At 44.3% G+C, this 14487-nt stretch overlaps 1 protein-coding gene across 1 annotated transcript in view; it reads right to left on the bottom strand.

Annotated features, from left to right (window-relative positions):
* LOC138283645 (kinesin-like protein KIF12) overlaps positions 1-14487 on the bottom strand; it is a 68229-nt gene that overhangs the window by 38045 nt on the left and 15697 nt on the right. The window lies entirely within an intron of this gene.

Below are 14487 nucleotides of genomic sequence, written 5' to 3'. Positions count from 1 at the left end.
AACCAGCACAATATCTTCTCAAAATATTCCCTGATACCTCCTCACTAATGCTTCAATTCATCACCAACTCCTGATACCGTGTGACCAGGCCATGATTCTCATCACTAGTACAATATATCCACACCAACACAATACTATTTGACACCAGTGTAAAGTCTTTGCATCAGTTCCTGACATCATCATCAGCCTTCTAACCCTCCTCGCAACTTGATACCTAAAACTTGGTCTGATATCTTCCTCACCAACTTGATACTACATCATCAGATCCTGTTGTCTCCTTACGAGACCCTCTTGCTTCCTAAATAGATCTTGATGTGTCCCCACTAGCCACTGACAAGCCTTCACTACTCTTTGCTATTTTGTCATCATCTTCTGCATCACTTTCCACAATGACACCGGAACATCAAATGTGTCTTTCCAGCAAAAGTCTTTACAACTAGTTTTTTTTTACCATGAAAATGCCTTTACCACACATGGCTTCACCATGAAAATGTTAGGATTTTACAGGTACGCATAAACCCTTTTTTTTATATATGTATATTTGGTTTATACTTACTTGTAAAATATTTAGGGGCATATTTACAAGAAAGGGGCGCATCGGTCCCAGTGCGCCAGTTTCCTTGCGTCACCCCTGCTCCACCTAACGACACCATGGTTGCGCCATATTTACAATACGGCACACCATGGCGGTCGTTGAGACAATAGCATCAAGACAAGGAGGACCATTGATTACAATGGGTGCATTTTAACACCTGCTCTGAGCAAGCATTAAAAATGCTGGAAACAATGGCGCAGTGAAATGTTGTAAATTTTACTGCACCATTTTTTCAGGCCTCACTGTGTTGGAACACCCCCCTTGCATACATTATGCTTGGCGCCGGCATAATGTGGCACAAGGGTTTACAAAGTGGTGCAATGCAAGCACTGCCCACTTAGCAATTTTGGCCGGGGAGAATGACCTCCTTAACGCCACCTTAGCGTAAAAACAAATGACTCTAGGGCGGCGCAAGGTGGTGCTAGGGGCTAGTAAATATGCCCCTTACATTTTCACGTAAAGGCATGCATGGTAAAGACATATTAGTGATAAAAAAATTATAGGAAGTGTTAACCATATATATATATATATATATATATATATATATATATATATCATTAACACATAAACTCAAAAACCCATACCCACCCTAAACACCCATTGCCACTCAAAAACCAATACCCACCATAAACCCTATAAGTACCCTTGCCATCCAAAAACGTACACCCATCCTAAACCCTTAAAATACCCTTGCCACCCAAATACCCACACCCACCCTAAACCCTCAGAAATACCCTTGCCACCCAAAAACCCATACCCAACCTAGACCCTAAAAATCCTCCTGCCACCTAAAAACCCATACCCGCCCTAAACCCTAAAAATACCCTCCCTTCCCACCCAAAAACCTATACCCTTACCAACGCTAAACCATAAAAATAGCCTTGCCATCCAAATTCCCATACCTACCATTAACCCTATAAATACCCTTCCCACCTAAAAACCCATACCCAACCAAACCCTAAAAATATCCTTGCCACCCAAAACCCCATTTCCGCCATAAACCCTAAAATTGCCTTCCCACCCAACAACCCATACCAGCCTAAACCCTAAAACAAATCTCTTGCCACCCAAAAACCCATACCCACCCTAAACCCTAAAAATACCCTTCCATCCAAAAAATACCATTGCCCTAACATACATTTATACAAACAGTACGGGTTTACCATATGCTATGATTGTGTCCCTCAGTAAGAGCATTCTGCGCTGAGGTGACAGGACTGTTAATGGCAGTGGTGGCTGGTGTTCAAGGGCTAAGGGGCTGCTCCCCTAGCCTTTTCTGGCCTCTCTAGGGAAGCATAAATTTAATGAAAGTAAAATATTTTCTGCACCACATTTTCGGAGTGAAAGTTGTGCACTTTGAAAAGCCCCACTGCGCCTGCGTCAGTATGTGGCTGAAAGCTGCACAGTAGGGCTGACAGGGCTCAAAGCCCTTTCATTTTCTCAGAACGCAGTGACGTCCCTGGCTTATCTCCTCCTCCACCAGAAGCCCTGATTGTAAACAGCCTGGAGCGGATTTTTTTCAGCCCGGGTTTCTGAAAACTTCATGTCACTCCAATATTATTCTCCACCCTTTCCTATTTACTCAAATGGTGGGGTGTGATCAGAAGGGTCTAGTACCAGAGGTCACATTTTATTAAAAGAATGTGGCATTGCGCAAAGAAAATCCCCAGTCTGTGGCAGAGAAATTGAATAAATACAATAAATAACTCCATCCAGGGTTCTCTGGGAGACAGGAGTGTGACCTGAAGACCTCAAGTCATAAATATGCCAAAGACAACCCTGCACACAAGTAAGTTGGAGCTCTATCTTTTTTACAGACAACAAGAAAAGAATCTGTTCTCTCAGCTCTCCTCTCCTTTCACTGCCTCTGTAGGTGATTTCGTCTCTCAAAGGCAGTAATGGTTACAGTAATTTATCATGGCTAGTTGTTTTATTTCTTCTACAGACTAATGACATGATATGTCATATTAAGCATGTAATCTGCAGCTCAAATAAACGTGTACCTTTTATCACTGAAACTGCTGGATACTGGATGGGTGAATGTGTGTTTGTTTGAATGTGTTTGCAGGGCTTGACAGAGTGGCTGAGAAAATGTGGGTGTCTGTGTATAAGAGTTGTGTGAATGGCAGTGGATGACAATGTGGATGAGTAAATGGGTAGGTGACCAAAGGCAGTGGGTGAGTAGGTAAATGGAAATACGTGGGTAGTGAGGCTCTCTCACAAGGTGCAATTCCGTCTTGTATTTGTGCCCCACCACTGCTTTCAGTCACCAGCCACCACTGGTTAATGGGTTGGACTGGCCAGCAGCATTTATTTGAGTCCAAAAGGTTGCTTGTTGGGGTTAATGCGGAGATCCAAAGCAGATAAGATGACGTGCTGATTCATTGACCTAGCTATAATGATAGCCATGGAAGCGATTCACTGGAAGTGGGCTCATGCTCCCAAAATAGCTCTAATCCCGAGCTGAACTCTGTCAAAGGGCGCAAACTGAAGAAACTGTGACCAGACTCCAGAAATACAGGGCGAGGAAACCTGCAGAGATGTCTCAAAGGGACACTATTAAGTTGAAGATCAACCTGAAATCGGATAATAAGCTGCTGTAAACACAGGCACAAAAGAGAGAACCCCTCCCACTACTACACAACACGTTCTGCACTAACACCTCAGAAGGAATAACAACTTACAATTGGAATCTATCTCCCTCTTTCCTTACACAGGAGCCTGGTCTGCTTCTTAGGAACTCAGTAATACTGTTAAATGATTCTCCCTGTCTGACAGGATCTCTCCAGCCTCCATTTTCTCAACCATGCACACACAGGCGATCCAAGTCCATGCATACCATAGTCCACACAGGCAACATGCACAGTGTACACACTCTCCATTCATGTTCCCTGCAACCTACTCAGAGCTCCTTACCATAGCTGCTGACAGGCAGATGGCTTTTCATTAACAGTCTTACTACATGTTTCAGCTCATAAACCAATTTAAACCAATCAATCAATCAGGATTTAAAAAGTGTGGCAAATCACTTGTGAGGGTCTCAAAGAGCTGGAGTTGCTAGCTGGTTCGTGGTGCTCTGTTCATTCAAATACCCGTGTCTTGAGCCCTTTTCTGAATTCCCAGAGCAATGCGACATTCCTGAGACGCAGAGGAAGGTCCAACCAAAACCAAGTTTACAGATTGTGACACTCCAATAAAGAGACATACCATAGAGCAGACGTCCAAATGCATGAACAGCTGGGAGTTTTTGTCAGGTTACATATGTTCCTAACATAGCTGAATAGCTGCTTACGAGCCTATGATACTTTCTCTCCAACACAGTTCCTTCATACCAGGCAATACCCTCACATCAGGGTTTGAGAAATCATTACCTGTCCCTGATATACCCTCATCCTTTTATTTGCTTCACATAATGCCAAAATGACCTCAGCAGTCTAATACTATTTAACCAGTCCTCGATAGCTCTTCACTGGCCCCTAATACCTCCTCATTAGCAGTCGCGGCTCGCTTCACTTAAAAGGAGCGGGCGGGGGTGGCACGCAGAGGTTTGGGGGGCAGCTAAAATTTTATAAAATTAAATAAAAAATAAATTAATAAACACTTACCTAGTCCTGCGCCGCCCTCCTCTTCCCTGCTGGCTGCACACATGCACAGGCTCCCAGCCTGCCCTGCAGCCAGTCCTGACGCTGCTCCAAGCAGTGTCAGGATTGGCTGGGGGCACCCTGGCTGGGCACTCCCAGGCAGACTGGGAGCGTGTGCAGGCTTGCCAGGCTGGAGAGAGCCTGCTGCGCATGTGTGTTTGGCCGGCCCGAGAAGGCCTGCTGCTGGCGGGGGCGACGCTCCTCCGCCCTAACGGAGGAGCCGCCCCTGCTCAATAGTCCTGGATGCAGTTTCACCAGCCGGATCCCTACTCAGCACCAAGATGCTTCATCTGCAGCATGATACCTGCTCACCAACATATTATCTCAACCTCTATGTGGCACTGAACCTGCATAGAGATTCCCATTACAACACCTAATGAACCTCATATCTGGCTCACATCTTTTTATGGAATAAGTAATTGTTGAGCGTACATTTGCAGGCTCTCCTGATAGACAGTTAGCATTGACTTCATATTGACTTGTTTCCCAAGTTTTAAGAAATAGCTCAGTAAAGATTCCCCTCTATTTCCCATTTCAAATGGAGCTGTGCTCCTACCATAGAGGTTGGGTAACTGGGCACAGTCAATACTGATCAGAGTGTGACATGCTGTTTTCTATAGACACTATCAGACACTTATTCAGACAGACAGACAAAATCTTTATTCAGTGTACTTTGCCATAAAATCATAAACATAACAGTAAAACAATGTCATTAATTATTTTTGAAAAGCCTGATAAAACATAAAACAAGTTACCTAAAAATAATAATTAAAATTAACGTATAAAATCCTACGAGGCCGCAACCAACGATGCAAAGTAGGTCATCTGTTCATATTGGTTCCTCAGTTGTTCCATGCTCCTAGTGAAGTTCAGGACTGCGCAACATATATCTATTGTAGAAAGCGTTTGTGAAAACTTTATAGTGGGCAAAAACTGTTTAAAACCTGCCTGGCACAGGAAAGGTATTAAGAAGAACAAAATAAAATAAAGTGGCTAATGCTTTGCTTAGAAGGAAAATGTTACTTTCCAGTAGACATCTGTTTGTGGCATGTAGTGAGGTAGATTCACATGCTGTGCATTATCCTGCCATCTAGTGTTGGGCTCGGAGTGCTGTAACTTTTTTTTTTTTTCGATTATTGTTTCCAAGTCAAGGGATCGAGTGGCTTCTACTTCTAGGTGATACTGCGCACAGGCATTGAGTTATTTGTTAAATTTGTTAAATTGTTTTCCGGCAAGCAGGTGAGAGAGTATAAAATAAGTATAGAAAAGAGTATGTCCATGTGATATAAGTAACAATGTACAACTATATACAAATATAAAATAGCAGGAACATCCACAGGCTTCCGGGGAGGAGGGTAAGCGCATGTGAATCTACAGCACTACATGCCACAAAAAGATGTCTACTGGTATATACATATGCTGTGCATAGACTGTAAAGCAGTCCCGCCAAAAAGTGTGGTGGTTAGCCTGTGGGAGTTTCAGTTTTCTGAAAACATGTTGTTAGGATAGCTTGTCCTACATTAGCTTGCTGACAAGCTTGTACATCTACACAACAATGTTTTGTAAATGTTTGTGGCGTAGACCAAGTAGCTGCTTTGCAAATGTCTTCTAAGGGAATATTCACTAAAAATTCCATAGTGGCACCTTTTTTTCCTTGTGAAATGTGCTTTAGGAGTAATTGTTAATTCTCTTTTAGCTTTAGCATAACATATCTGTATACATTTTAGAATCCATCTAGCTATGCTATTTTTTTGTAATAGGATTTCCTTTATGAGATACTTGAAAAGCCACAAAATTCTGTTTGGTTTTCCTGCGTTCTTTAGTTCTTTCAAAGTAATACATAAGCGCTCTTTTAACATCTAATGTGTGGAGTGCTCTTTCTGGCACAGAGTTCGTTTGTGGAAAGAAAGCAGGTAACTCAATGGTTTGATAAATGTGGAATTGTGAGGCAACTTTTGGTAGAAAATGTGGGTTTGTACGAAGGACTAATATGTCCTTATGTATCTGGAAGATATGCTCTTCTAATGTTAAGGCCTGTAGCTCACTAACACACCTAAGTGATGTAATAGCAACTAAAAAAGCTACTTTGTAAGAAAGGAATTGTATTGTATTAGAGTGAAGAGGCTCAAATGGAGGGCCCATGAGCCAGGTAAATTCAATATTAAGATTCCAGGATGGCACTGGGGGTACTCTGGGTGGGATTACTCTTTTAATTCCTTCCATGAAAGCTTTAATGACGGGTATTTTGAATAATGAAGTATGTTGTCTGTTTTGTAAATATGCTGCAATGGTAGCTAGGTGTAACTGAATTGATGTGTAAGCAAGGTTTGCTTTTTGTAGGTGAAGCAAATAACAAAGAATATCTTGTACTGATGGTGTTAATCAATGTGTTCGGATTGTGAATAACAGATAAAACCTTTCCATTTTGCCGCATAACAGGCTCTAGTTGTTGGGCTAGGTGCCTGTTTTAGAATGTCTATACACTCTGTGGGTAACTGACAATAACCAAACTCTGACTTCAGGAGCCATAATGCAAGATTGAGTGATATGGGATCTGGGTGTCTTATATGTCGGCGATTCTGTGTAAGAAGATCCGACCTTTTGGGGAGTCTCTCGTGAGGTACAAGGGAGAGATCTAGTAGTGTTGTAAACCAATGTTGGCGAGCCCATGTGGGGGCTACAAGGATCATTTTGAGAGAAGTTTGTTTGAGTTGTGCACCAGAAATGGAATGAGGAGGAGAGGTGGGAAAGCGTTAGCAAATATCCCTGACCAGTTGATCCATAGGGCATTGCCTTTAGACTGAGGGTGTGGGTAGCTGGATGCCAAGTTTTGGCATTTTGAATTTTCTGCTGTGGCAAACAGGTCTATGAGAGGTGTTCCCCACTTTTGAAAGTAGTTTTGAAGGACTTTTGGGTGGAATTCCCACTCGTGGACTTGTTGATGCGTCCTGCTTAGCAGGTCTGCAAAGTTGTCTGTTCCAGGGAGATCCTCTGCCAGGAGATGAATGTGGTGATGATGGGCCCACTTCCAGATCGCTTGTGCCAGGTGAGACAAGTGGAGAGATTGTGTCCCCCCTGTTTTTTAAAATAATACATTGCTGCCATGTTGTCTGTATGAATTAAGACAGATTTGTGCATTAGATGAGGTAGAAAAGCCTTCAAGGATAGAAAGACTGCCTGCAGCTCTAGAACACTGATGTGCATGGTCTGGTGACTGGGGTCCCATGATCCCTGCACTGAGAGGTTGTTGAGATGAGCACCCCATCCTGTGAGGGAGGCATCCGAAGTCAGAACTATTTTGGGAACCAGGACTTGAAAAGACCGTCCTTTTAGTAGGTTGGTGGAATTCCACAATAGTAGAGAGATGTACGCTGGATGGTCTACCAACACTGGATCCTGAAGATGACGATGAGCGTGCAACCACTGACGAGAGAGACATTGCTGTTGAGGACACATATGAAGTCTAGCATGAGGGATGATGGCAATGCAGGATGCCATCATGCCTAGACGGCGCATCAATGTCTTGACTGTGTAAGTTTGATTGACCTGTATCTGAGAGATTGCTGAAAATTGTGAACATGTGCTGGATTGGGGTAAGCTAACCCCAATTGTGTATTGAGAATAGCACCTAGATAAGGTTGAATATGAAGAGGCTGTAAGTGTGATTTTAGGGTGTTGATTGTAATCCTTAACTGGAGAAGAAGGTTTACTGTGAGTTGAGTGTGAGAATGACTTTGACTTAAAGTGGTGGCTTCTGAGATGTGCTGCAACTACTACTAGACATTTGCTGAAAACCCTGGAAACGGTTGTGACCCCAAAAGGCAAAATCTTGAACTGATAATGTTGTCACGCCACTACAAACCTTAGATATTTGTGGTGTGCAGGATGGATGGGAATGGGAAAGTAAGTGTCTTTCAGGTCTAGAATGGTCATGAAGTCGCCTTTTTGTAGTAATCGAATTATGCCTTGAAGGGTGACCATGTGAAAATGCTCTGAGAGAATATATTGATTTAGTGGTCTGAGATCCAAAATAGGTCTGAGAATGCCGACCTTTTTGGGAATGAGGAAGTAGATAGAGTATACTTCTGTTCCTTGGTATTGTATGGGAACAGTTTCTATAGCTCCTTTTAATAGTAGAGATTGAACCTCTCCCTTTGAAGACTGGAGACTGAAGACTGGAGTGGAATGAGGAGGGGGAATGTGGAGGTAGTCAATGTTTGGCTGAGAAGGGTGAGCCACGAGTGTTAGTGGTCTTTCCTCTGACTCTTGAATTGTTTCCTCTATATGTTCATTTAAGGTATGAGGAAGAGGCCTGAGGTTGCTATGAAGTGGAATGTTCAGAGGATGTGGTTGATTTGTAGCCACCCTTATACATTAGGTAGTGAAATAAAACCCTGCTAGCTTGAGTTTGTACAGCACCCATTGCTTTAGCACTGTCTGTGTCTTTTTTTAATTGGCCAAGGGTGGAGTCAACCTGTGGACCAAATAGGTGCTCCCCATCAATAGGCATATTAAGGACAGCTTGTTGCACTTCACCACTTAACCAAGCATGTCTTCTAAGGAGGATACTGGTGTTAAGCCCTTATGCAGCTGTGTCTGCTGTATCTAATGCACATCTAATTGAATTGTTTGCAACTGTTAGACCTTCAGAAACTATTTGCTTTGCACGCTTACGGTGTTCTTATGGGAGGTGTTGAAGAAGGTCTTCCATTTCATCCCAGCATGCCCTATCGTATCTTGCAAGCAGTGCCTGGAAATTGGCAATATGCCAATGGTTGGCCGCTTGCGCGGCTACGCTTTTTCCCACGGCGTCAAAGTTTTTGCTTTCCTTTTCTCGAGGAGGCAAATCCCCAGTGGCCTAACTATGTGCTCTTTTCCTGGCTGTGGTAGTGACAATGAAATCTGGCAGGTCTTGTGGTTGTATGTAAAGTAGGTGAGATGTAGGTGCTTTATATTTCTTATCAACCCGTGGTGTAATTATACTGGAGTGCACGGGCTCTTTGAAAATGTCTCCGACATGTCAAAGCATTCCTGGCAACATAGGGAGAAATTGTGTGTTGAGGTAAGGGTATCAAATAGAAAGTCTTGTTCTGCAGGCTCCTTATGTAATTGTACATTGTGATAGGCAGCAGCCCTAGCTATAACTTGCTGATACCCTGTGGTATCCTCTAGAGGGGAGGGGCGGGAGGGGAAAGATCTGGGTCTGTATCAATAATAGGATCAGTGTAGTAGGGATCCCAGGGGTCTGGGTCTTGTGGAGCACTCCCTAATTCCCCCATCATATACAGGTGCACCCTGTGGTGTGTAATCCCCTTCAATGTTAGATTTAGGTGAATGAGGAGCAGAGTGAGGTAGAGGAGAGAGAGGAGGTGGAGATGGAGGAGGTGACAGCAGAGCTAGAAAGGAGCTGCTGCTGCAGAAGTAGAAACCTTATCTTTATGTAGCTTCTTAGGTGGAGGTGAGGTATTGAGAACCTCCTCAAATGAGTGCTTCTTCTCATTTGAATGAGAAGAATGCTCGAAGAAGTCACAATTCTGCCTGTATCTTTCCATCCATAGTCTCTAGAATATGTTCAACAGAATAGAGAAGCAAATGAACGAGCAGTGTCTGTATGTTCAGTTGTTTTCGGCACCAAAATGTTGTGGCGCTGTAACATTTTAAATTACGAAGGGATGGATGTGGTACTCCCACTCAGTGCCGAAGTTGTTGATGCCAAAGTTGTTGGCTCTGAAGCTTTTGATGTTTTCATTCAGACAGAAACAATAGAGGTCGATAGACAAGACCCAGTCACAGTCTTTCCAGAGTTTGACGCCGAGCCTGAGGGCAGGGCAGCTGAATCATGCTTTCGTGACCGGCCATGGCCCAAAAGCAGTAGTGGTCCTGTGACCTCTTTCAGGGTTTTTTTTTCGGTCTTTGTGGAAGGAGGAGGGGCAGCTTTTTTACTCATGGGTTGCATCAAGGTGATGTCCTGACTCTCAACATCGGATTGCTGATCTGAGTTCAAGTCTTCAATCAAGAATGCCCTCTCTGGCTCCTCCTGTGCATGTTGGTCCCCGAAAATTTCCGGGGTGTGCTCTTGCGTTGAGTGCACCATTTTCAGCCTGTGAGTTCTTCGGTCCCGGAGTGTTTTCTTTGATGAAAATATCAGCATGCATTGCAGGTGGTCTCGTTGTGGTCTGGGGAAAGGCAGAGGTAACAAACGTGATGGTGATTTGTGTGTGGAAATTTGGTGTGGCACCGATGGCAGAATCTGAACGCCGTCCGTTCCATCAGGGTCCCATATTCTTCCGTGCCACATGAAGATAGGCCTGGGGCCGGGCGAGGCCCACCCAGAAGGGTACGCAGTTGAAGTTCAACCCAACTTGATCGAGATTATGTTAAAGAAACATGATCAAAGTACAATAACGTTGCTAGAACGCAAAGACGGAAAGAGAGTCTCGAACCGGGGTGAGTGAATACAGAGCTGGAGGAAACACGTCTAACAAAGAACTCAGGGGGTCATTCTGACCTCCGCGGGCGGCGAAAGCCGCCCGCCTGGCGGGAACCGCCAGAAGACCGTACCGCGGTCGAAAGACCGCAGCGGTCATTCTGAGTTTCCCGCTGGGCTGGCGGGCGACCGCCAGAAGGCCGCCCGCCAGCCCAACGGGAAACCCCCTTCCATGAGGATGCCGGCTCCGAATGGAGCCGGCGGAGTGGAAGGGGTGCGACGGGTGCAGTTGCACCCGTCGCGATTTTCAGTGTCTGCTTGGCAGACACTGAAAATCTTGGTGGGGCCCTGTTAGGGGGCCCCTGCAGTGCCCATGCCATTGGCATGGGCACTGCAGGGGCCCCCAGGGGCCCCACGACACCCTTTACCGCCAGCCAGGTTCTGGCAGTCAAAACCGCCAGAGCCAGGCTGGCGGTAAGGGGGTCGGAATCCCCATGGCGGCGCTGCTTGCAGCGCCGCCATGGAGGATTCCCCAGGGCAGCGGGAAACCGGCGGGGCACCGCCGGTTTCCCGTTTCTGACCACGGCTGTACCGCCACGGTCAGAATGCCCATGGGAGCACCGCCAGCCTGTTGGCGGTGCTCCCGCGGTCGTTGGCCCTGGCGGTCCATGACCGCCAGGGTCAGAATGACCCCCTCAATGCCCATGTGCAATATCACCGCAAAGGAGGAGCCACTCAATCTCATGACTCGAAGACACTTATCGAAAAAAAACAAGTTGCAGCACTCTGAGCCCAACACTAGATGGCAGGATAATGCACACCATGTGTATCTACAGCCACACATGCCATCAAACACATAATAATAATGGTATGGCGGTAGATCATAATGGGGAAAGCGCCTTTAAAATTTGGAAGATTTAATCTAAAAGAGTTAGATAATAACAATTGGATGGATCATTAAACAAAGTAAAAAAAGGTTCAAACTTTTTCACTGTGACAATGGAAACATATACCTCCACTGTCTTCAAATTCAGCACACTACATAATCTTTTATTTGTGCAACACTCAGCATATCAGGATTTCACAATATCCTTTGTGTCATCCTTAATCAATGTAGGTGGTGTAAACATTTCAGGATGGCCTACTTTGCAAAAACCTGTATTAATATAAGCCAGCCAGGATATCTTATTCGCATTTTGTAAAGATAAACATTCCAGGATGCACTCTCTCACAAATTCTGCCACTGGCTTCAGCCAACATTTGATCCAACCAAAGAAGTGGGGTCATTTTTACCTGGTCCTCTTCGAAGGACAAACCCAGCTCTTCATGGCAGATAGTATTTGCAGTGGTTTTAGGGACTGCCAATAACCTGTGTGCAAAACCATTCTCAATACCCTGCAATGTGTAAACATTCTGGTTGCCCCAAATGCCAGCCCCAAGGACAGCAGCCGAGATACATTTTGTCTTGAACAAAGTAATCATCTCTGACAAAGTTTTATGATTTAAAATCCTTGCGAAACGAAACATTGCTTCTATATTTCTTCCTATTTGCTGCGATTTCATTAAGATGTGAGCTTTCCAACTTAAATTGGAACTAAAAGTAACACCCAGAAAGTTAAAATCTTTTGCCCTTTTAAGAATAGATCCCCCATTCCAAGGGGATTAGTTTTGTGTTTGTTGGTCCACAAGTCATGATGTAAGATTTAGACTGATTTACTTTTAAGTCCAGCCCCTTCATATACTCTGTAAAGTGCTCCAATAATATCTGTAAACTATTAGGTGTGCAGGCGAGCAAGACCACATCATCTGCACACAGAAGTATAGGAAATAACTTCGCACCCATCTTTGGTACAACCGTCCCTGCTTTTAAAATGTGTTCAGTTATGCCATAAATATATACCAGAAACAAATAAGTGGCTAAGATACTGCCCTGTCTTACTCCTCGATGGGATTCCATCTGTGAGGTTAGTTCTCCCTGGAGACCATAGTGCAGAGAATTTAACAGGGAAAGGAGATCTGATTCAAACCCCATCTTCTGCATTATTACCCAAAGTTCTTTGCTGTAAACTAGATCAAACGCACTGGAATGATCTATAAAAGCTATGCAGATGCCCTCCCTTTTGCCTTTACATATTTGCTAATGATCAAATCCAAATTTAGGGATTGCTCTATGGTTTCAATGCCTGACCTAAACCCAAACAGCACAGGGGTCAAAATCTTATTCTCCTCAGCCCAGGTTTCTAACCCAGCCAGGATTACCCTCCCAGGACCTTAGTGGTAGCATCAATTGAGGAAATTGGCCTATAAGAGGTTGGTGATAATTTATCTAGTTTTTGGAAAATGGGGACCAGGATAGCAGATCTCCATGATTTCAGTATTTTACCCTCTACCACACTTCTCAGGACGTTGGTTAGGATCGGTCCTCACCGATGGATATCTGATTTGAAGAGGTCAACTGGCAACCCATGGGGACCAGGAGCTTTCTTTCCCAGAAGCTGAGAGGTTCAATGCCTTAACTACTTCATCCAGTGCATAGGCGATGATAGAGGCATTGCAGGAAAGTCTACAAGCAAAGGCCCAAAATGGTCAATCCAGGGGCACTGATCTACCCCAGGCTGCAGGCAAATGCCTGAGAAATAAATTACCCACTCCATCTCAGGGATCAGGAATTCCACCTTGGAAGTGTCAGGCTGTGAGAAGCAAGGGTGATTTATGGCCTCCCATAACTTTGCACTGTTCCTTGAGGCAACTGCGACTGACAAATCTTCCCAGGCTTTTCTCCTTATCTCACTTTTTCTTGCCTCCACTGAATCCTTATATTCACATCTTACTTTACTTACTTACTTTACGCACTTCCAGGAGACAGCGTGGCGCAGATTTTAATGAAAGCTTTAAACGCTTATGGGCTGTTGAACATGCAGCATTGAACCAGTGATGTAAAGGGCCACTCAGTGATGATTTACCGGCCATCAGGCCTTCTCTGATTGCTCCACATACCTGGTTAAATCCCCTTAATACTGAAGAAAGGAAGGAATCCTCTGCCAGGCAGGCTTCTATGGATTCCATATTCTCCCTTACTATTTTATAAGTAAAGGTGACAGGCTCTACATGTTCCCATCTCACCCTTATGCCTTTATTCTTATTAACAACTGATTGCACCCAATATCAGAGGAGCTGATCTTGGTGTTTAAATCAAGGGTGATGCAAATACAGTTATGGTCACTAAGGCAATTGGAAATAGTTGTATGCTCTAGGACCAGAGGTACAGCAGTTGCTGAGATAATCATAAAATCTATAGTGCTCCGAATGGCCCTCCAGAGAACATAGGGATATATTCACAATGGTTGCCCCTTGTTTCACAAAAGATTTGTAGGCCTAGTTTAAAAATAAGTGTGTTCAAAGCTTCACCCAGTACGTTATGTTTAAAATGGGCCCTACTGAAGCACTCACCATCTCGAGGCATGCCACATAGCTGGCTACCATCCCGGGAACACGGTCTGATGTTAAAATCCCCAACCCATACCACAACAACTTTCGTATTCATGTTCAAAAAGAAAGTGTCTAAATATTCTTCTAGCTCGTCTATTGCTTTGGGCACCTGAGGACTGAAAATGTTATTATAAAAATGAATCAACAACATTTCCCATTCTCCCCTTAAAGATATTTGTGATACAAAAAACACGCAGGGAAGACCGCTTACAAACAACGCTAACCTTATCAATTTTTACTGAGACAAAAGCAGCCAGCCCACCTCGTGATCTACCGGCGGGAGAAGGGAGAGCTGGTTGGAACAAAGCATAAAAACCATTCATGTGAAGGGGATT

The sequence above is a fragment of the Pleurodeles waltl genome, chromosome 3_1 (genome assembly GCF_031143425.1).
Source record: "Pleurodeles waltl isolate 20211129_DDA chromosome 3_1, aPleWal1.hap1.20221129, whole genome shotgun sequence".
Lineage (NCBI taxonomy): Eukaryota > Metazoa > Chordata > Amphibia > Caudata > Salamandridae > Pleurodeles > Pleurodeles waltl.
Note: the sequence above shows the minus strand (reverse complement) of the source record. Positions and strands in the feature narration are given on the sequence as shown.